The sequence below is a fragment of the Dermacentor variabilis genome, chromosome 5, assembly GCF_050947875.1.
Source record: "Dermacentor variabilis isolate Ectoservices chromosome 5, ASM5094787v1, whole genome shotgun sequence".
Lineage (NCBI taxonomy): Eukaryota > Metazoa > Arthropoda > Arachnida > Ixodida > Ixodidae > Dermacentor > Dermacentor variabilis.
In genome coordinates, this window is record NC_134572.1 from 75,178,821 (window position 1) to 75,203,043 (window position 24,223).

At 45.7% G+C, this 24,223-nt stretch overlaps 1 long non-coding RNA gene across 1 annotated transcript in view; it reads left to right on the forward strand.

The window, feature by feature from the left end:
• The window catches only part of LOC142582813 (uncharacterized), a 216,951-nt gene extending 195,307 nt beyond the window's left edge, over positions 1-21,644 (forward strand). The window contains exons 3-4 of the long non-coding RNA XR_012828491.1: positions 19,884-19,986; positions 21,607-21,644. This is a non-coding gene — a long non-coding RNA (uncharacterized LOC142582813). The remainder of the gene's footprint in view (positions 1-19,883; positions 19,987-21,606) is intronic.
• Positions 21,645-24,223: the final 2,579 nt, after the last annotated feature.

The window sequence follows — 24,223 nt, forward strand, 5'->3', positions numbered from 1 at the left end:
TCCGGGAGGGCTGGCCTAGAAAGCTTCGCTTGAAAAAGGCAGAAGACTGTGCATGACAAACGATACGGCAGAAACTCTCGTGAAGGGAAACTTCGTCGCTGAGGGCCACGTATTTGGCGCAGCAATCGGCGTGCTACGGGAGTTCGCAGGCCGGCTCCTTCCTCTGGCAGCCGAACGCGTCGGCAAAAGAGTGCAGCTTCCGCAGGGCGCCCGCCTCGCAGTTGGCCTCCACACCGGCCGTCGGCTCGTAGCAGTTCTGCACAAGCGCCGAAAGTTGGGCTAATTTTTACAGCGAAGCTATAAGTGCAAACATAATCACCTGGAAACGTGATATCCAAGTTTTCTTGGCGTTGCTCAAAGGGGGAAAATTATCTACGAAGTTTATATTCAGAGGTAACAAATGGATCTTAGGGGTGACATGCAGGTAAATACTGGAGCGTATATGAATCAGTTACGGCTGAATGAAAATCGCTAAACCACCATTTTCTGCCTGTTCGGAGGCGTTATGTGAAGCGCGTACAAAGTTTCCCTGCAGCCCTAAACGAACCAAATGCGATAGCAATTCTACAATGTAGACATGTGCACCATGCTATGTTTTCCATGTTAGGGGGACGTCGCTGATGTGTTTAGAGAGTTTTCAGTGTGCAGGTTGCATGAAAAACTCCCTATATAGCTCCCTGTTCCTCAATACGTGCTACATTAAACTCTTTTTCCGAACTTGAAAGAAGCCCGCGAATACACGAAAAGTGCCTCCTGCAGCCAGTCACGCGGCAATTTTGCGTGCATTTGCAGGCTTCTTTCACGTTCGGAAAAACATTTATGTAGCACGTTTTGAGCGATAGAAAGCTGTATCGGGAGTTTTTCATGTCGCTCTGCAATTTTCTCGTAACACTTTTAATCTAATTATAATATTTGATAAGTCCATTAATTAATTAAGGCTAATTATCTAATTAGGCGGAATAACATATAGTTTGAGTATCTCCTAGCGACGGCAAAAAAAAACATTACCGTTGTTCTGTCCACCTCCATGGCAGTTGCTTATTTTTAAACTCTGGCTAAAATTAGCTGGGGCTGCTTTCGCATTAAAACTAAAACAGAACTAACGCTTCAAAGTGCCGGAATACTCAGAATGTACTGCACCGTAAAAGAAAGCTCTGATAAACTTCAATCTTGCTGAAAGAAATACACCCTGAAAACACTTAGATTTTTCCTCAAATAAGCTCCAGAAACGCAGAAATCTCTAGTTATGGCTTATGTGGAGGCGAAATTCGAAGTTTGTAGCTTAATTGCGCCTTTGCAATAAATTACGTATGCAAGTGCTCCGGATCGTTGTGTGTGTTTTTACAAGAGGTGCACAATTACAAAAGGCGCCAAATCGCGGCCACGGCGGCCGCATGTAGATTGGGGCGAGGTGCGAAAACACCCGTGTGTTTAGATTTAGGCGCACGTTAAAGAAATCCAGGTGGGCAAAATTTCCGGAGTCCCCAACTGCGGCGTGCCTCATAATCAGATGGTGGTTTTGGTGCGTAAAACCCCATGATTTTAACTATGAATGACACCGAAATCACACTTAGCAAAATCGCGGATTTACACTACGCAAATCAGTGCGCAAATGAGAAGTTAAATGGATGTGGTTCATGAATACTTTGTTAAGCGCAAAAAGACAGACACAAGAAAGACGACAGGACAAGGCGCTACTCTCAACTGACATCATTTTATTGCGTCACTCCTTTATAGACCGCTCAAACCAGAGGAACATGCGCAGTGAGCACCATGCGGTGGAGCCACCAACATCCGATCCCAAGAGCGCACTCATGCGACAGAATCCAAAAAACCAAATTCAGCGCTGTACAAGGTTAAGGAAGGCACACTAATGCACAGTGACCCCAATGACTGAATGAAAAATGCTTCTGATAACTCTCGGGCGGTGGTGTCACGACTCTTCTTCAAAATTGTGGTATCACGAAACATGGGTTTGCATTTGCATGTTTTACAATGCTGAGCCAAATGCGAACCTGTGCCTGTTGGTATGGATCGCTCATGTTCTCTCAGGCGCTCGTTAACACAGCGGCCTGACTGCCCTACATACACTTTGCCACATGACAAGGGAATTTTATAAACCACACCGACGCTGCAATCTACAAACTTCACGTGGTTCTTTTCACAATCAGGTTTTTTACTTGTTTGAGAAATACGGCTGCACAACATCGACAGTTTCTGAGGAGCGGAAAACACTACCGGAATTTTGTATCTGGTGGCGACATTCTTCAGATTGTGAGCCACTCTATGGCAATACGGCACAACTTCAGGCCTTTTCTTTTGTGTGCTGCAGTTACTTTTTTGCCGCTTGCCTTTCAGTTTTTGAAGCAATACTTCCGAGACTGACGTCACCACCACACTTGGGTAACCAGCAGCCTGCAGCCTATTTAACTGTGCAAGGAAACTCATGTTCGCAGAGTGATGACAAGACTTCTTTAAGGAAGATTCTAAACACATCAAAGCAATGGCGCGTTTCACAGTCTTTGAATGCGCAGACGCGTAAGGTAAAAGTTCCTTACGTGCACGTGGCGAGTACATAAAATGATGTCAGTTGAGAGTAGCGCCTTGTCCTGTCGTCTTTCTTGTGTCTGTCTTTTTGCGCTTAACAAAGTATTCATGGATTCGCACCAACTAGCCCGCCAACGCATTGGGATGTGGTTCAGATACAGTCATATTAAGAAATGCCTTTAGCAAGTGTTCGAAGGTCTTATATGGATATATACGCTGCTTACAAGTGTCCTGGGTGAATATATATGTTACACCACGTTTATACTTGGTGAATGATTTTCTGTCTTAATTTGCAACAGAGGGTGCAGCAGTTCACATGGACGGCATGAAATTATGACTATTTGTTTACGGCACGGTTATTTCATGGAGCGCAGGTTTCAGTTGAACGAGGAAATTCTGACCACGGTTTTATTGTTTCTTTTTTTTTTTGGCAGTTTTCCTCTAAGGGACCGAAGCACATAAAATCAGACTCGGTGTTAAATGTTTTTCTAGGACAGGCAATGCTTTTTTTAACTGACTACTTGGACTTAAATCTCACCTTTAGTGTACATGAAGTTGAAACGTCGTGGAAATGGTTGTTCGATATTGTTTTCCGCTACCTAAATACCCTTGAAAGAGATGCGCGAACGGTCAGCTAACCTTTGTGTAACTCGTAATATCATTCAGACTAAACGTAAAATTAAACGGCTTCCTAAGCAAAAAGAGACTGCAACTTCACATTTTATCGACCTGAAACAGAACCTACAAGAAAATGTACACGAATTTTTCCAACGCTCCTAAGCGTTGGAAATAATTATTGAACTTGCGTTCTTAACCTATTTTCCCGCGTCATACGGAATTTGGTTGTTCGGGGTTCCGGGCATCCACAGTGAACTGAACTAGGCGCTTTGTTTATATTTGTTTAAAATTAGTGACAGTTTATGTGGATATTGTTTAGGCGAAGTTAAAGCTGTGTCGACTCATTACGGCCTTAGTAGTACATTATGCATGCAAGCGATCTGGAGCGTTATAACGCTGTTCTGCGATCGATAGTGAATCCAGCCTCCCTTTCCTAAAAGAGCAATAAAGAACACATCAATAAAATTTAGTGAAAATTGGGGGAACACTATGGCAAATGTGTTTGAGAAGTCAAATGCTTGTGGGTCAAATGCTGTAATTGTAAAAAAAAATACTTTATAAAGTGCTCAAAAGCGTTATATGCAGGCAAGGTTTCAATCTGGCGAGTAATATGTGGGCACCGTTTTAAAGCATGTGGGTTATTTCTGGCAACTGAAATTCCTAGTCCACTTGTTCGAAACAAGCAGCTTCCCTGGAAGTAAGGCTGTTATTTTGTAAGGTGGCGAAAGGCTACGATATTTTTTTTCGAACAGAAATTTATTTGTTTTTGTCACCTGTGACAGATAGCTCTTTTCAATTTTTTTAAGATGCGCTTCTGAAAGAGGCAAACGTTGCTTGCGTGACACATTGCAGCGTCCAGGTAACTAATTGTGCATACTAACTGACTTTCTTTTTAATGTGCCACATTGATGCACGTGGTACCTATGTGAAACTACAGTCACTGACTAACAATGCCTTGTTTGCTAAGCAGACATCATGTGTACAGCCATCCTTAACGTCTCTCCTAGAAATACGCGGGGGTTTCATCTTACAGTTTCCCCAAGGCTTGTATCAATTAGCTTAGAAAGATTCTAACTGTAGCGCCAACTATTTTTAGCAGGTTTCGGAGGAGTATATTTTGGAAGTACTACCCGCCGTGGTGGCGTACTGGCTTTGGCGTTGCGCTGTCAATCGTTAGGACGTGGGATCGAATCTCGGCAGTGGAGGTCGCATTTTGATGGGAGCAAAATGCGGAAACACATATGTGCATTGGGTGTACGTTAAAGAAGCCCCGGCGGTAAAAGTCATTCCGGAGTCCCCCAGTAGGGCATCCCGCACAATCATATAGTGGTTCTGGCACGTAAAACATAAGAACTGTTCTTTCATTTTATTTCGTAAATAATGCTAGTATTAAGATTTCTGTAAATCAGAGATAACCTCTCTACTGCTTGGCTCCAATGTTGCAGTGAAAGCATAGGCCATAAAGTGAGAAATTAAGAAGCTACTTAGTAAATTTTCTGATTAACCGTTTGGAAATTGCGATTTGTCAAGCAACAAACGTCCACCTCTTCAGGTAAGCTGCCTCAACAGGCCCGAGTGTGCCACATGTTCGGGGCGATTGCTTCGAATTTGTTTGAACTGAAAGAACAATAGGAAGAAAATTTCGGCCTAACCCATCCCGTGCTGAAGGCCGACGTTAATGCAGTTAGCATTGAAGAAGTACAGCGACACTACTTCTCGTCCTTTTGGCTAAGTGAACACCTTATGGCCGCCGCAGAGATGCGTCATGCATGACGCCTTTACGCAGCACTGCTCCTGTCTCGCGCTTTGCATTGAACACCTCGCGCCGTCTAGCGCCGACACCGCGAAATCCGTGGGTGCCACATGTGTGAATATATGTATATTCAGACGAGCGATTGTCTTAATAAGTACGGCGTGGGCTCGATTCCAACCTGCACCAAATACCTGTACAAGCTGCACCGGTTAGATATACAGACACTGTAATGTACGTAAACCATCCTTAGAATGCTAACGACACTGAAACGCTCGGTATAGCTCTGTCCTTTCAACATCTTCTTACGTGCAATCGAGCTTCACCTTGATGCAGGCAGCAATAAATAACTGCCTGGCCGGAGTCATGTTCTGATGCATGGGTAACAACAACGGGGCGCTTGTGTTCGAATCCACGCTGTCGCTGAATACTTTTTGGGTGCATTGGTGTGCAAGTAGTGTCTCGAACACCTTCTGTGTCTTCGAATCAGCTGGCGCGAGACACTCGGGCTTGGGCTGCACACTGCGCAGCATGAACCTGCGAAGCACACGCGACGGGAGTCTTGAATTATTTTACGTTCGTCATCAGCTCCTCGTTTTCGATATCCTTCGCTGTCCACTGTCTGGCACCTCCAGACACACAGTTCTCAAGCTAATATCGGGGTGGACTGGGACCACCGTGTGAAGTAAGAACAATTGGAACATACCTCTGGACAAAAGCTCTGCCAACCATCTGACCAAGTCCGCCAAGATTGATCGCAGGAAGGTCGCCATCTCGGTACGAGTAGAAAACAGCCCCAGCCGGCACGATCACCAGCCCGTCTCCAGATATCAGTACGTTAATTTTGGACGGGTTGAAGTGCACGTGAGAGATGTTCAGTTGCTGTTTCCTTGTCTTCATCACTTCCAGCCAGTCTGCTAGGAATTGATGGTGGATAACACCTGCAGATACAACGTAAAGGAAGTCATTCGCATAAATAGCGCGCGTTGGTTGTCTTTTCGCAAGATAGGACTTCTTGTCGTGCATGTTCTTGCGTTTGCTAAACATCGTATTTGCGTGCAAGAAGAGGCATACGAAAAAAAGGACACACATAAGGTAGTAAGTAGTTAGTGGTGTGTCTTTACTCTCATGATCGACCTCTCAAGTGTGGGAAACGTTCCAGCGTGCTTTCCCAAGTCGAGTCAATTTCCCTCATCCCCAAAAGTGCTGTTATGATCGGCCTGGGCTTTGACCGCTTGTCCAGCGTGCATTCCATGTCCAGATAATTGCCCTCGTCCCCGAAAAGGCGTCACCCCTCTAGCCGTGAGCAAACACAAAGGGGAGGACCCAAAGAAGACACGAAAGGGAAGAGGTCACCGACTTCACAACCTGACAAAGGCGATGACATTTCCACAAGTTTCAAAACGAGATGTCAACTACCACAAAACCGTGAGGGGTTATTTAAGGCCGTCCTGGCCCCCCGTGTTATGCAGAACCGCTCGAGACTCGGATAGAGTCACAATCATGTACCAGTAAAGTGAATACACTCTTTCTATTTTTTTTCATCATCATGATACCCGCCTTTGTCCCCGTCTTCTGATACTTGCGGTGAAGACCCACCTCACCCAGTCGAGATAGTATCAGCTGGTTGGCAGCAGTGCGATATTCTACTCTTTGTCCTCGCTTCAGCAGAATGGTGAGCACTTGACTCTCTTTGGAAAATTGCCAGCTTTTAGCTGGTGTGTATTGCAAGACGACAAATTGGTTTATGTATGTGCATGCTCCTCTTGAAAGCTTCCTCACGTCACAGCAGAGTGAGATAGTCCTTGTTCGGAATCGACCATAAATTAGAGCGAATGGAGAAAGCCAGAGTTGTTATTACTTTGTGAAGAGCTGGAAATTGAAGTAGGGAAAAGTAAGAGAATGCCGCAACTTATTGGAGCAACTGAGAAGTGCGGGGCTCCTGGGGACAAAATTTCAGGAGCATGGGAAGAGATAGCTAAAGTAGCTCAGAAAGCTAAAGAAAATGCTGCAGAAGAAAGGCAAAGAGCTAAACAGAATGCAGCAGAAGAAAGGCAGAGACCTGATCAAAAGGAAGCTGCAGACAGAAAAAAAAACGAGAGCAACGGAGAGCTCACGAACTGAAGATAAGATAACTAGACGTGCAGACGGATCTACCTAGGTAATAAGCAAATAAAATCTCAAGAGATGAAAGACGTTCAGGTGAAGTAGCAGTAAAAATACGGCATCTCGTGCTGTCGTGCAACATGAACGACGACGTGGGATTGTTTCTCGTCACTATCGAACAAACCTGCAAGAAAAACGAGTTGGCACAACAACCCTAGGGAGTTGAGCACAACCAAGGAGGTTTGGACACAACAGATTGTGAGCATTCTTCCTGGCGCAGCAGTCGGAACAATTGCAAGGCTAACGAGGGACGATGCAAATGACTATCAGAAAGTGATAGCTGTGTTGCTAAGGAAATATAGACTCTCAGCGGAGGCTTTGGGCCACCGTTTTCGGGAGGCAGCTAGAACACCGAGCGAGTGTTTTTCAATGTCTCACTTATAAGCTGAAAGCCAGTTTGCGGGGCTAAAAGGGGAAGGTACGTTCTGTTGTCACGACAAAGTTGTTGAGCAAATCTGCATTGAGCAGTTGTATGGGTCCTCGAGCGAAGAGATGTGCCTGTGGATTCAAGATAGGTCGGCCGAGAAGGGCTTAAGCATGCTGCTTTGCTAGCACATGAATTCGCCGCACGTCGTGAATCCGAGAACACACACGTCAGGCTCTTCACTAAATTCAGCAAAGAGGAAAACGGGCGCCCCTTTTCCAACGAGAACGACGGAGGTGGGAGAAAAGACGTGCAGACCGACAATTCAAGACAGAATAACACTGCAGTGAAAGACGAAAGAAGAAGAGAAAAAGTGTTTGAGGCTAGAGAACCGGTCGTCTGTTTCAGTTGCCAGGGGCCTTGACGCCTTGCGATCGGCTGTCGGAAGCCTAGAATTGTTTTTTTTTCTTCCGTGAATGGCAACGGCGACAACTTGGCGCTCTTAGAACTCTTCGCGTCCTAGCAGTACATGGGATGCCATGCAAGGTACTTATGGACTCAGCTGCGACAATGGACATTGGACAAACTTGAGGATTGCACCGGGGAGTGTGCGTGGATACGGCAGGAAGTCGAGGGGAATAGTGTTTTACTTGCTTGTAGTCATCGTAAAGAGGGGTCGTTTCGATCATTGCTGACTGAAGACGCAGTATCGCAAAATCTGTCGAAATACTATCCCTACTCATTTTCAGATCACTGGGAAATGCTATATAAGAAAAAAAGGCTTGAGTTTTGGCAACCCTATGGTCCAAGCTCTCCTGCATTCCGAGGCTCAGGACATCGCGGCGGACATAAAGCCCGGCAACGAAGCCAAGAATATGCATCGTCAAGACGCTCCAGAAACACAGCACACATAGCTTGTGAAATCAGTGATAAAGGCGCTGGCGAAGCATCCGGCTCGGTGAGAATACTGCAGCAAGGGTTAGCAGAGGGATTAGAGACTAATTTGATACTAACACCTTCGGACTCAAGGTTAAAGGTTAGAAGTTAACACTCAAGGTTGTTAAAGAAGGAATCGCCGCAAGAGAAGAGAGCAGCTAGGTTTCGAAAGCAGAAACAGTGGGTGTTCCGGAGGACGTTCCTTGCGGAGACGAGGCTTGTTTTTAGGCAGCGCTAAAAGGGTCAAGGAGGCGCTGAAGAACTCCCTCGTACCTCCGCACTTGAGCGACGTTGCGGAATTGTCAAAAGGAAAGTAGAATGCCATGGCGACCAAGTAGGGAACAGAAACATGACGGCCGGAAATTTCAGAGGCGCGCATCAGGGCAAACGCGTGGCATGGCAAAACTTGGTCAGACAGTGCAAGGTCACGCGAGCCAAGTATTCTGCTCATCCAAGAATTGAGAAAGTCGCCACACCGCATCCCATAATACAAGGGAACGGGCCATTGCGCAGAACATTAAAGGGCTCGTTGTGGCTGTTGTGAAAACGGAGGCGTTGTTAAAGGCTGATGGCAGCAGAATAGGGCGCGTCTCTGCGAATAGGGGTACGGCTGAAATGGTCAATCTGGCTGAGACACGCGCGTACTAACAAGACCAGACAAAGAGTCAGTGAAGTGGAATGCGCCGCGAGAGCGAGGACTAAGGGGGAATGACTATTGTCGCTTTTACACCCTTACTCTAAGGTATGAGAAAGCAAGCCGTGGTCACACAAACTGACATCTGACGGCAGAGGGCGCTGTATGTCTGGCGCCTCTTGTTGCCCTCGGCGAGGCCGAAAGACTTTCAGGTTGCGACCCAATCGAGTGCGCATTAAAAGGGAGTAATTGTCAGATTGGGCGCATCTATAAGGTTCTTGTTTGTAAATAGAGTGCGTTGTATTTCTTTCTTTTGTTAGATATTAAAAACTTCTTACTTTTAATTTCGAAGGTTTTACGTTAGGTTCGTGATTTCGTTTTATTGTGTTTTATACGAGCTAGTTACAGGAATGAAATTGTGAGGCAGGTTTTGCGACAGCGGTGGCTCGTTGTCGTGCTAATGTTTATAGAATTTTAATTTGCTGAAGCGTGTTCCGAGGACTAATTTTCTTTCAAGTGTTTCGCGCAGCTAGAGGGCAGACTTTTTTTGGCTTGAAATGCTACTTTATGAATCAGTTAAATATAATGTTGAAGCAGTCAGCGCAGTCTAGAACGTTTTGAATTAGAGGCGCTGGTACTGGCAGGTAACATTAAATGAACGAGTAGCTAACTACGCGTCATTTATCCATTTGATCAGTTTCAGTGAGTTTTCAATCTCTCAATAACCGTGGATTTCTCAGAAAAGAGAAACAAAAAGACGGCAGGCATTACATGGTTAAAATGCGCACTGAAGTCTAGTTTTCTCGAACGAGGACTGCCGGTTTGATTATCATAAGGTTTTATTTGAAGAACCTGCGAACCTAGCAGTTCTCATTGTTAGCTGGGAGCTCTGTTTGATGTGCCTTGGACTTGGCGTGGTTTATTTCCGGAACGCGTCACCTGGCATGCCTTGCAACGAATGGTGAAACGAAGCAGAGGCACTGGGTCTACCTGTCTCTTCGAGGTGCTTGGATTCTGCAATCCCTTTCAGACCTCCTGTGGCGGCGTACGGGAACCATTGTCACATGGGAAGAGGACTTGGCACCTTTGAAGGCGCCGCGTCCATGAGCGTTCATGTACTGATCAACCCAGCATCATCCGATACATTGACCCCGGTTCCCCCCCTCAACCCGGGTTGACTGGGCGGGGGGCTTTGGTTCGGGCCAACGGTCCTTCCCGGACAAGGGAGCTGTTGTGGTGCAGCAACACAGAGTTACTACACTCAACACACAAACAGCCATGTCGGTCTTACAGGACTTAAGCCTGACTGACCCTCGGACTGCCTCGGCGCAAAAGAGGCCAAGGCATACAACCATGGAGAGCACCAAAGCCGTCCGCGGAGCAGCGCGACCAGCCAAGGGTGCGGCACCACCGGTTCCAGCTCTGGGTTCCACTAAACCAAACAAAACCCCGTAGATCGACTGGCACACACGGCCGAGTCGAGCGCTGTTATGATCGACCTCTCAAGTGTGAGAAACATTTCAGCGTGGTTTCCCATGCCGAGTAACCACACATACCCAACGACGCAGCCCCTCCACGCGGCGCAAGGAAGTTACTGAACGAATTAAATTTCTCAACGTAAGATACGTAGAAAAATTGTAAAGTATGACTTACACACAACCTACAGTCATGTAAGCGTCGGATAGTAATTTGAATATACGAGAAAACATAATTCTGTTACGGGAAAAATAGAAAAACGCACAAGCACCTCTTCCAGCTTTTCTACCGTTCATAGATCGTCCGTGGCCTCCAAGACTAGCGCGCGCAAATCTCAAAGGTAATAAAGCGGCGCACCCGGTTCCTTGCAAGAACTCCAGGTGGCGCTCGCCTCTGCTGCATAGCGACCCACGCAAGAGGCCGCGTTTCTACCAGAAAGCTCGCCTTCGTACATAGCGTTCCCGGCCAGCATTTCCCGGTACACGTTATGGTTACATAAGCTGTAGTTGCCGGGAAGCTTAAGAAGCAGTCAGGGGTCCTTGAACGCTATCGTGTTCCACTCTTAGAGGCGAAGCTTAAGCGTCCTCCACGTTTTGGCAGCAAGTTCCCGCTGTCATCGAGCGAGATGTGCTCACGTTTACCTGTGCGCGCCTGGCAACGTGCTTGTTAATTTAGTTAGTCAGCGAATGTTTACAAGTTTATAAGGCCGATACAGCTACTATCCTTACTTCGTATAGCCACCTACTAATTTGCTATCGCGATCGATACTTCGCCTTTCGGGTGAAACTGCGACTTCCTTTAATTCCTCTATAGATAATACAATCATCAATGAACAGATGAACGGTGAATATTTATTACGTAATCGTACTGTGGTGTCACGCTTACAAAATTTAAGCCTAACTTGCTTGAGTCGCAGTTCACCAAATCAAAATTGACGGATTCGTAAGAATCTAAAAGACGTCAGAATTTAAACGTGCAGTCAGCACTTCCCACGTATCGCCTTTCCTCGTCTTATAGTCATGTTCTTTTGTTTTTTAAACAATTCTTGACAGATACTTTAAATGTGGAATAATATTAAGTTTAAACCATGCACCGATTCGATAACAGTACAATTGGCGGATGCTGACAACACCAGCATGGTGAAAGAAATTAGCAGTTTCTTCACTGCAGCACCAACTCAGGATTCTCTGGCTTAATTATGAGCTCTGCGGATAATTAGTGACTACTGATTTTCCCCCTATTTTCATACGTAATACGACGCACTTAGTAGACATCTGCCTTGTCTTTCGTCAGCTTGACTAGGCAACGACTTCATATATTTAGAAATGGCGCATGTTACGGCAGACTTGCGTGCAAAGCTCAATTCGTGTCGGTTGTTTACGGGTTTAAGGAAGCGCTACACTCATTTTTAAGGCAACCTGCCGTGGTTGCTTAGTGGCTATGGTGTTCGGCTGCTAAATACGAGGTCGCGGGATCGAGTACCGGCCATGGCGGCCGCATTTTGATGAGGGCGAAATGCGAAAACACCCATAATCAGATTGTAATTTTGGTACGTGAAACCCCATTATTCAATTTTTAAGGCGTCTTTGGAGAACTATACCTGACACTGCCTTTCATTGTGGAGGAAATGGGGTTCAAGCGTGCATATGAGTACTTTGCAAAAGCCTATGCGCGCAAACTTTTAAGCTATGTATTAAATTTACAGGCAATAAAAATTCCTACTGCAACTGCTAGACGGAAACAGCTTCGCTGGAAATGTTGCTAGATTCTGTATGGTTGCATAAAGGCTACGCATTTTTTAGATTGTCAAGTTATACCTTGATAACATTTGCGTCACGTATTAAGAATAATTAGAGAATTATAACAGGACCTCTGTGAGACACCATGTAGTGTAGCGTTTTGAAATTTTCCGGTACACACAGCAGTGACATATTTATTCTAACCGTGATAGAATTACAGAAGTACGCATTTAGTGATTTTTAGCCAACCAGACGCCCTTCTGCTTAAAATTGCTGCCTTTTCCCTTTCTTTGCTTTTCTTCCTTCCCAAGCAATTTTACCAACAAATATATTATTCTAAATCGAACTTAAGAGGAAGCTTTAGCTGGGGGCTCCTACATGGAAAATCCAAATCCTTTCTTATGAAAACTACTGAACCAAAATTAATGGGTTATGTTGAACTTAAACAGTTGAAACATAGTGATTTCAGAAAGCGAATTTGCCATTCAGGTAGGCACCTTTTTTTTGATAAATTGTTTAAATTACGAAATTTCGACAACCAAGACTTGAGGTATGCAACTCTGTGCTTCAGTAACTAAAAACGATATCGTAATTCTGTAAGCTCTGCCGAATACTTCATATAAAGCGGACAAAAATATCATGCACCACCACCCTGAAATATACCCCTAACTTTTGATTATAACATTTGCAAAACCTTTCCAAACATATGTGACAAAGTCACATAAGTCGTAAGTTCATACATCGAATTGGTCCGATTTAGATGCTCCAGCGGATGCAGTTGATAGAAATCGGATGCTTGTTATTGAGGCTCAGTTACGGATTTGTAAACTTCGTACTGCTATTTCTTTTTGTTTTTCAGATTTACCGATTCCGGGCAATTTTTGTAAAAGTTGCCATGGCCTAAACCTACATTGTGGTTGCTGCAGTCACTGTGTTTTAACTTTTTTCTTTAAATGCAACAATTGTCATTCAATTGAGCGGTTATCTCATAAAAGCATTCTTGTGTTTCACATGTATTTGACCAGCTGGCGTCGGAGATGGGCACGAGCTAAAGCTTCCGCTCAATGCATCATTCCAGTTCTACAGGAAACCCACGAAACATAACGCTGACTGTACGTAAGCTCGCGGCCGCAGTTGTGCACAAGGAAAAGCCATCAAGAAATAACAAAATCCCTTTGATCTCTGGTCCACAGCTTTCCTCCTGTCCAAACATTTTTCGCTACATCGCTCCTTGCGCGATGCTTAACTTGTTCGGGAGCTTCCTTGCTCACCTTGCCACGTAGCAACCGTAGCAATTTCTATAAGGAACAAGCACAAAACAAACATCCAAACCACATCATTGATAAGGCGTTCCTGATAACAATGAGAAGCAGTAGCGCTCCCCGCGTACACCCTTGCCGGTAATAATTACTGCTGCGCAAGCTGCCGCGGTGATGGCAGCTTGCGGCGGGATGAGTGATGTCTCCAGCCGTTTTTATATAGAATAACCGGCCCAGCAACTGATTTTATTGTTGTTGTAGCACCGCTGTGGGTACGCAACGCATAGCTAGGACTCCCGAGAAGCAGCGTGAATACGGGATGCGGCAAAGGGAAAAAGAAATGGCAATATGACTAGAGGCGGCGCACTACCAAAATTATCATTACTCCCATTACTACCATTACTGTAAATTACCATTACTACTGTTACTCTACTGCAATAAAGCATTGCATTATGGCGACTGGCCGAGAAGTTCGGTTTCAGACTTCCTCGCGCTTCTCCCCACGAGGCGCTTCCGTCTGATATGACAGCGGTGCCGTGTTTTCTGTGCTCCCGCGGCACTCGGTTCCGATATTGTCTGGATTTCCAGTTGAACTTCGATGATAAATATCTCGAATTATGTGCGACATTCAAAATGCAACAAAATGAGGGTGCATTAAAATGCGAATGCCTTCAAATTCGCCATTATAGTAAACCATAATAAATAGTTAATTATTAAATTGTTAATTAGTCATCAGAAGTTCACTTCATTAGCGGCGATTCCGCCTTGCTTAGGAACTCGTCTGCAAAAACGCCACGTTCACTGGTCTTATCGCTTTTTTGTAAAAATCTGCATAGTAAGAAGACACACCCTCGATCGTCATTTCGAACGTTAATGCCAGGCAATCGCCAATGGACGCTTTTTTTTTCGGTTTTTAAATGGTTCTATCAGGGAGACCTTCCCCTAGACCCAGCAACAATAAAACCCTGTGCTTCATACAGGACCCAGACTTGAGCATCGCGGTATTGAGCAACCACACTCTTACAAGCGACGTGTTGGTCCGTTACAACGCAACCATTCTCTCCAGCGCGCCCGTGCGTGTGTGTGTGTGTGTGGGGGGGGTATAAACTTGTATAGTAATTAGCATTTGCGCTAAAGCGATAGCGTGGCTTCCAGGGGGTGCTTATAATCAAGTAATCACGAGAGCCCGACTGAACGTACGGCGACGATGGTCCCCACCGCAGTGAGACACAATTCGCCGAGCTCTCTTTCCTTACCTAGATAAGATGCGTAGCGGGTATTCCGCTTCTCCAAGGTGTCCTCTTCCGGTGGAAAACCCACGATCACTTGGACTCCTTTCCTTGAGGCCACGGGCGGACGAAGCCAGCGGGTCGCATTCTGCGTCAAGCACTCGATAACAGCGCGAACTTTTGCGCTCACCTCGTTCCGCAGCGCCTGGCTGGAGAGGCCAACATGCACAGGCCAGAAAACAAGTAAAATGCTTGTTGAATCAGTCCCGTCTATTAGAAATAACGCCAACGATGATGACAATAATGGTGATGATGATTAATCTGATGCTGATCAGCGTTTCATTTGAAATGGTGCTGTGACACCTGCCACCAAGCTTGCGCTTTAGAATATTATGGTGCCTTTAAACCTCGCTAACAAATTACGGTAGAATACACCTGACGATGATTGTCGACAGTGATTCGTTAGTATTGAATCAATATAGCGAATGCAACGTATTGCCACCGTCGAAACGAGGTATGTATGAGCCGTGTACTGCAGCGAGACTCCTCTTTCGCGCTTCCTTTAGAACACTCGGCGGCATCTAGCGTCGCCGCCGCGAAGCCTGCTCATGGACTCCGAAATAACGCGTGGCGCGCCGCTGCGTGCCAACATTTTCGTCATTGTAGAATGGGACATTTTCTGTGGCACATACCTAGTAATCGAATTTGACGTCGAAGACTTTCATTGAAGAGCGACGCATACCCAGTAACCCAAGCTGACATCAAAGAGGTTCATTGAAGACTAGCACAGACCGAGTGGTGCATTCCCTGTATACTCCAAGTCGGCGTCAGAGTTGCTGATACTATGTATTTAATTGGATTTAGTTCTATTTCGCACGTATTGCTGATAGTATGTATTTAGATGCAAATACTGCGAGGTGTACCTGACGAGAAGACAATCGCCTGCGGATATCGTCCCAATTTACTGGTTTTCTTGTGAAAGAGCTACTCGTGATATACGAAAACGGCGCAGTTGTTGCGCGGTATGCTTTTACGGACGGAGTGATCTAAAGAATATGCAACTACGGTGAAATGGCTGCGTCGAGAAGATATGACACGACAGCATAGCATACGATGTTGCAACGGGGCGCTGTTCGCTGCAGCTTGTTCGTGTCAGCTTCCCCGCGTGTTACTCCTGGTGAATTACCCGTCTCATTCCAAGCTTCTCTTACTTCCGCTGCAAGACGCGATTGCTTATCAAGCTCGAAAAGGGAAAATGCAAACTATATTTCATAATGAATTTTCGACGATAGCATATTTGTCGCTTTGTTCAGAAAAAAACAGCATCATGAATTTGTGTTCGAAACACCATGTAAAGTTCTCGTTTTTCTTGTGAATATATTTTTCCTGCACGGAAATCAATAAACATCCAATATATAGACATACTGGTATTTTGCAGACATCTTTACTGCAGCTGTACTACCTCTCACTTCAGGTTGCATACGAAGTTCAGCGGCCAGTGATGCTTGGCGCCATAACTTGACTGAGCAATCCGAGCTCCGGATGGCTGCGGCTCCTATGTCTCTCTTGGCTATCACGCGACTCCTCGATGCTCGCGCGAGCCACTCAAGGCGGCTCGGGACCCCGCGCTGTTTTTCGAGTTTAGGATCTTTCGGTTGACCATAACGCAAGGATTCGAGGCTGCCTTGCATTCTGCGCATGCTCAGTTGTGGTCCGCTATCTTCTTAAGGTCCCGAGGGGCTTGGGGCCTCAATTCTGGAACTCTCTATTAGAGCGCGGCACTTAGACGCCCGTTCCTGGGTTGAGCGTCGGTATAATTCGGCGCAACCCCGCGAACGCGCTCGTGCCACTGCTGGCGCGTTCGTCGTGGTCTTCTACCGCAGATGATGATGATGATGATGATGATGATGATAGTGATCTAAAGAAAGGAAAGACGCTTGATTCTGCAACCCGCGAGGGAGCACGGCGACCTCACGGGTTGCAGACCTCGTACGTTGACGTGGTCGATGTCGATGAGGCTACCTCCTCTCGATGCGAACCATTATCAATCGTCATCGACCGTACCTGGCGGTGGCTGCGAATGGCATGGCCGCGCGGTCCCTATCTTGAAAGCGGTATGCGTTGCGAGCAGAGTTCGCCGAGTGCTGATAGCTACGTGTGCGCTGTGTTCTCGCCGCTTAGTTCGCGTTGAAGCGAGAGGCAGCGCGAACGTCGATTTGCTCGCTGCAGTGGGCCCTACCTTGAAAGCGATTACGTGCACGGTCTTTCGGGATTCCTCGTCCGGAAAGCATAGACATGCTTACGCATCTAAAGATACCTTCGTGGCGCAAACCACCGCCCTGCATCAATGGGGTGCTCATAGCATCCATCCATCCGTCCATCCATCCATCCATCCATCCATCCATCCATCCATCCATCCATCCATCCATCCGAGAACTGCATGCGCTCGGTTAACGCGCAGGAAGCGGCGTGAATCGGCTACACGCTGTAATTTTTTCGCTTTCAGTTGGTACGCACGTCACTTAGAAGCTACTAATTGTTGCAGTGCAGTACGACATGGTACGTAAGCATTTTTTGCACATTGTGTTATGGCAATCGCCGCAAGAGAGTGTAAGAACGATGCGTCAAGCGGAAGTGTGCGGTGCCTTGCTTCCAAACTACAGCAGATGACCTGTGCCAGCGTCGCAACAGGGTCAGACCGGAGCATGCTACAACGGCTAAGAGCAGATTTTTTCCCCCTTTTTCAAAACACGACTGAGCGGCATTGCCTGGTAGGAGAATCTGAACTACACTCAAAATGGCGGCAGTGGTACCTTCACCTTGAGGAGAAAAGAAGAACATATTACAGTTAACATTATGACAGCTTGAATTGTATTTTTTTAAGTCCAGACTCTTTTCTCTGCGAACCTTCACTCTTTCACCATCTTATAAAGATGCTTGCCCACTTTCTAATCACCTCACAAAGAACGAAATCTTGTTCAACCATTGAAAAATGTCTTCTCGCTTCACGGCAATTTTCTTGCTAACTTCTTAGTACAATATGTTATTTTTTGTTTTTTCGATTGTTTCCCAAATGTTCCTTGTGCTTTGCAGTCAAAGCTGTCCTTTATTTTTATTTCCTTCCGACTCTTGGCGAGTCCTATATAGTAGGCATCAGTAGAAGCAAACTTTATTCAAATCGACTTGGTCCAAATTAATACCAATTGTTCGGGCTCAAATATGACACACTTTTAAGAACCCTCCTGGCAAATGATAGGGCTATAGTTCCACTGCGTATGCTTTTTTGTTAAGCTTGCATTTCGCCGTATTTTCTTCTGACTCTTGAGAACTGCTCATACTGTAGTTACAAGGGCATGTTCATCTTGGTCGAGGTAAACACATGTTACTGCGTACCACACTTATGCATTCATATAAGGCGAACCTACAGCCAAACTTTGTATACGCGTGTTTATAATAATTAGTGAAGCAAAAAGATAATTCCTGATTAGCTTCCCGTGAATCAGACCGTAAATATCTCTTGGTCAAAAATTGGCTTCAGTTTATCTACTTTTTCTATTAATCAGATCCCCCTACGGGTCTGAGGTCAACATTTTCAGTTCCCAAATCTTGCGTTTTTCTCATTCTTAAAGAAAGAGAGAGCAAACCATTAGCGGTTCGGTTAGTTGGGCTTTTCTAGATTAGCCTTCTATTGTCTAGTTACAGGCTGTGGGCTCTGTAGACTAAGACGACGGCAATATCAACACCCCAGGAAGAAGAAACTTTATTAAAGGCTAGTCCGGCAGTTTTTGTTGTGGTGGCCTCAGGTGGCGGCTCGAATTCCTTGGACTCGGGCGGCATCTTCGGCTTGCCAGGCGGCCCAGAGCTGGTCTGTCAGCTCTGAACTTTTGAGAGCCGCCTCCCAGCGGTGGCGACGCCGAAGAAGGTCCCCGGCGGCTCCCGCATCCGGGGCGGCGTCGGGAAGAAGCGAGCTCGAGCCTTCCCGCACTCTGGCAACGGACGCGATTATGGACGCGTCGCGAACGGAGCTGGTTTGATTACCGTTGTTGCCGGCACATTCTCAGAGCATGTGTCGCAGCGTTGCTCTCTGTCCGCATGTTTTACACGTGTCTGTTGGGTATAAACGCGGGTAGCAGTGTAGCACCCCAGGAAGTAAATTTAATTTTTGTTATAACCCTAATAAACAAAGACGTGAATATACCTGCGTCTTGGGTAATCCCTGTAGTGGGTATGAGCCAGCGTTTGGACGCAAGAACAAGAACTCGGTAAGCCTGCGTGCCTGCCACGGAATTCTCGGCTGCAATGTCTCGATGCTTGGCCTCTCTCCTTTACCGTTCTGGCATCTTGTTTTCTCCAAGTCAGCTCCAAAGTCATTATTCGGTCGAGGCCGCTCACTTTGCTTTCACCTACAGGGCAGTACGCGATCTCCTGAGGGGGGCCCCCGCAGTAGCTTCATTGATAGAGCACTGCACGAGTTTTGCGGAAAGATGTGGGTTGGGCTTCGACCTGCGGCAAGTTTGTTTCGTCAATTTAGTTTCTCTTTTCCTTATTATAGGTACCTTGCAATTAAACGTAACAATAATTTTCCCTGCTTATTTCACCTCATTGCCTGTTAGTTCGTATGGTTAGGGCTAACAAAGAAACAAGGAGCTCGGACCCCCTTTTTCTTGTCGCTTATTGTAACGGCACGTGAACTGCGACGGCAACGATTGCCGTCATGGCTAAACGAACAGTATATATGTACATTATTTCCTTCACTTTGTTGCGTAAATATGTTGATCCTGGCGCACTGGTACAGCTATGCGCAGGGAAATTACCTTTCACTTTCTCACCTTGCGGTCTCCGTGAGAGCGGCGGCTCTATCCTGCAGCCGTTGAAACTCGCGCCTGTTCTCAAGAGGGTGCGAGTCGTTGGCTAGTTTCTAGGTCGTTGCGTATGCTGCTCATGCGCTCTTTGTTAGCTTTGAGGGGATTTTCACTCCTTCCTGTGAATGTGTTCCTTGCAACGGTGGAGTGCTCCACGAGGAGTCTGTGGGACACCCTATTAGGGCGGCTTTCAGGACGACGACACAGTCCTAAAACAGTACCGCTCGGGCGTTGCACCTCGAAAGCGTTCGCGCGGCTCATGTACAACCTTATTTGCAGCCGTGCTACCGTCTGTATGTGCAGAGAAGTGTCACGTGACTCCTGGGCGGCAGTCGAGAGCGGTGAGACCGGGAGAGTGAGTTAACGCCCTGCGCTAAGCACTTCAAGGTCTCCTTGCTCTTGAAAGGTAAGCGTGCAGATCATCGCGACAGACATAGACTGTAAAGTCTAGTAGCGTGGTATAAATCCAGTAAAGAAAATTACGCAGATATGCCCAACCTTCATAACGTGCAGCCTTTGTGAAAAGTGTACGGGCTACTCCTAGTATTTAGGATATATCTCGTTCGGTTGTGTTGCAGCTCCCATGACTATCCGGACCCTTGGGTGGCGAGTGCTACAATTGTTTGCATTCCTCAAAGCGTTAGAACTTGTGGCATATCAGAGCAACTCTCTTGAAGAGCCTGCAGTCAGCATAGCGGTTTCAGGCAACATAGCCCGTACACTTTTGACGAAGAGTGTGCATATCACGGACAGCAAAAATCATACAGTACGATCAAACTTCTTTTTGGTTTACAACTAGCCCTGTCACGCGACGCCACAGAGGCTTTAAGACGTAGCTTTAAGTGCCTTCTACACATGCCTTCACCGCAAAAGCCTACCTGTCACAACAGTCCCGTGGCGTATAGCACAGTGCATAGCTACCATTAGTAACACATATTAGAAGTCAAACATGATTTACTTAGCGCATGCAATATTTTGACGACACCCTTTACGGCAGACTCGTGTATAACCTGCAGCAGTTCTTCTTTGCAGATGCGCGGTTTCCGGAGACAAGGCAAACCTGAAAGCATTTATTTGTACAACAGAATTGAGTAGTTTTAGATATTGAGCAGTTTGCTTATATGTGACCAATATTAAAAGCGACACCTCACTACCACGACACTCACAGATCAACCGGTGAGCCTTCCCTCGGCAAACTGCTGCAGCTGCTTCCCGTGCTCCCACATTTATCTCGCAGCCACCTGTCGCCCCCGGTTCCATTCCGGTGACCACTTGCATGACCAGTGCAAAATACGGGGCTGTAACCCCTACCTAGACCACACTACATTCTTAAAACGAGACAAGGACAAGCTAGCCCGAGAAAAAATTAAGGCATTGTATATGAAAAACGTGAGATAAATTGTGTTAGCATGCCATCAACTATTTTATTCACAAAGTGAACTTGGCTTCTGAAAGGATACGTTTAAATCGATATTCAGTGGGACCTGTTGTTGTATGTTGAGCAGGCCACGTGTAAGGAGTTATCGGAAAGGAAGTAAAAAGATGTGCGGAGACTTCAGTCTATTTGGTAAATTTCAAACATATGTATGTTCCGTCTCCGGGATGAACTTAGTTGAAAGCTTGCGCTTGTTGTGTACATCTTGTTGCGCCTTCATGTCCTCGTCTTTCTGTCATCAATTCATCTATTATTGAAGCAATACTTAGCGAAACAACAGTTGTCATTACATGCAGTAAATTCACATGATCCTTGCATCATATAGTTATGGCCAGTCAACTTTCTTTGTAGAGTGGACATAAACTATAGGACGTCACTGTTCACGTAGTAAAGAAGAAAGAAGGCTTATCAAACAAAAATAATTAAAAAGCAACCCCTCTGGCACTTAAGCTGACCCGGATTAAGTCGATTGTTTTACTTCTCAGGGGGTATAAAACAAAGACATCGTAGACAGCTTTCCGGTGTGCAGACAATGCCGCGTGGAGAGATGGTAGGTAGTGAAAGATTAACACAGACTTTGCTTCTTTTCAGGGGCCCCATGGACTACTTACTGTACATCTATGGCGTCGGTAAGTGACTTGAAACAGAAGGCACAAGGCTCCTAGACTACCTGATGTTTCGTATGCATACATGGTTAAGAAAGAGGACGCAGGCGGGACAACAGCTTAAGAAGACAGGACGCAGCATTGGCGATAAATTGACGACTTTTTGCTGTGACCCAATATACACACCGCTCGATGCGTGCCTTGATGTAGATTAATAGCACACCCGGTTTGTTTGTTTGTTTTGATATTTTTGTCTGTTTGTATGTTCGCTTGCCTGTTAGTATGTCTGTTTGCCTGTTTGTTTCTTTGTTTTTCTACACGCCGGCGATGTCTTGCGGTTTCGCGTCCAGCACTGCATCATGTCCAGCTACATCATGTCCAGCTACATGTGCAAAGCTGTAGTAATAGAATTTTATTTGTGGCCAGCGGGGCATACTTAAGGTGCCTGTAAATCTAAGCACACGAACGTTTTCGTGCTCTAATCCCATTGGAAAGCGGCCGTCTCGCCGGTATTCGAACCCGTGACATCGTGTTCAGCAGCAGAACGCCGTAGTTCCAGCTGAGCCACTGTGGAGGTTACTGAAGCAATGATAGTTTGTTTCAAAGCTAACATAAATGTTTAAAGAAAAGATTTATTCATTTTCATCGACAGACGTGGTGAGCGAAAGAGTATCTTTGGATTGAGATAGCAAAGCATACATTCAACTGAGAAAAGATGTGCACCGAAGATCAACTATATTCAACAAAGAAACAGACGCCTACATCCGTGCATCATCATAGTCGTTCACTACGTAAGATACACCCATTGAGGCAAAACACATTGGAAATAGGTTCCATTTAATCTCAAACCATAACCTTTTAACCCTCCCGTTAGTTATCGATGCTGCATGCCGCGATGGTTAGCACGGCATGCCGCACTGAGACGTTTCTGTATACGATGGTGCGGTAAGCGTTCCACGAGCTTTTCGGTTGCGTCATCACGAAATTCGTAAGAATTCTCACCAATTACCCGCTATTTCCGTACGAATAGCATTGAGCGTATCAGGATTTAAAAAAAAAGTCATGCCGTTTTGATTATAGAAAATTGTGAAGCGATATGATGAAAGCTTTTTGTTTCTCAGAAAGCAGCACTTGCCACTTGCAGTTGCAGCCATGTTATTACTCTGTTATAAGTGGGAGTACATGAGAACTGTCGTCTATCGAAAAGCGCACGGAATATTTCAATGAGATCTCTACAAAATCCTAGTGACATTTATTTCTGAGCGTTATTAAACCAGGGAAAATTACCATTTGTGGCAAATGAACAATGATGATGATGATGATGATGATGATGATCGAAGTCTTGTGGTACAAGTGGCAAATGTGCATGAACCAAAGAGTGCAGGATACTTTGTGTCGACTTTTGGACGGGGTTATATCGATTAGAAGTACAGGTTTATTTCAACAAATTTAAACGGTCCTGGTTATGGGTGCTACAAAGTAGGTGTGCGGATCATGTCTATACATACAGAGGTTAAACAAAAAAAACCACACTCATTGAGACAATTTCATTATAGGAGGTCTTAGGTTCTCCACTGAACTAATAAATTAACAAAGCAGCTTCGTTTTAAACTGTACGGTCGTATAAATTAATATATTGTTCAAAGAGCTGTAGATGGGAGTACTGTATGAGAATTCTTTTTTTTTTCTATTAGCTAATTTCTATTAGTAACTACACGAAGTAATAGAATTCGTATCGACAATCGCCCCATTCCGGGCTTCCGCTCGTTATTTCGGTTTTTCTTCGATTCCAGTGAGCTTTCTGTCCGCTGGGTGACTAGATTAGTGATGCAGTTTTCTACAAAGCACACACCGGGAAAAACAAAGAATGGCTTGAGATGCTTAATGAGTTGAAGGAACTACGATCCACTTGAAATGTCGATATATCGGCTTCAACCCGCACAAAGCCCGACGTACCGGTCGTGGTAGCTGAGTGGCTATGACTTTCCGCTGCTCGGGGTCGCGGGTTCGATCCCGAGCGAGGCGGACGCATTTCGATGGTAGCGAAGAGCAAGGACGCTTGTCTACTTAGATTGAGTGAACTGCACGTGCAAGTTCAAAATTAATCCGGAGTCCTTTCCACTACGGCGCGCCTCGTACTAAAATAAAATTAAATTATGGGGTTTGCCGTGCCAACCCCACGATCTGACTGTGAGACACGTTGTAGTGGGCGACTCCGCCTTAATTTCGACCGCCTGGGGTTCTCTAACGTGCTCCCAAATTTAATTAAACGGGTGTTATTTTTTTTTACTTTTTTCGTTTCGCCCCCATCGAAATGTGGCCGCCGTGGTCGGGATTTGATCCCGCGACTTTAATAGCGCAACACCAAAGCCACTAAGCAACCACGTTGGTTTTGCCTCATAATCAGATCGCGGTTTTGGCACGTAAAACTCCGTATTTTATTATTATTTTTTAAAGCCAGCGCATCATTTGTTGATGCACTGCGTTTGATACTTCAAAATTCTGATTTAGGCGCGAGGAACCTAACACAAGTCCCATAGTCGCGGGTTTGAAGAGACACTAAACAGGATCATCAAATTTATATTTAGAACCGGTGAAGCGTC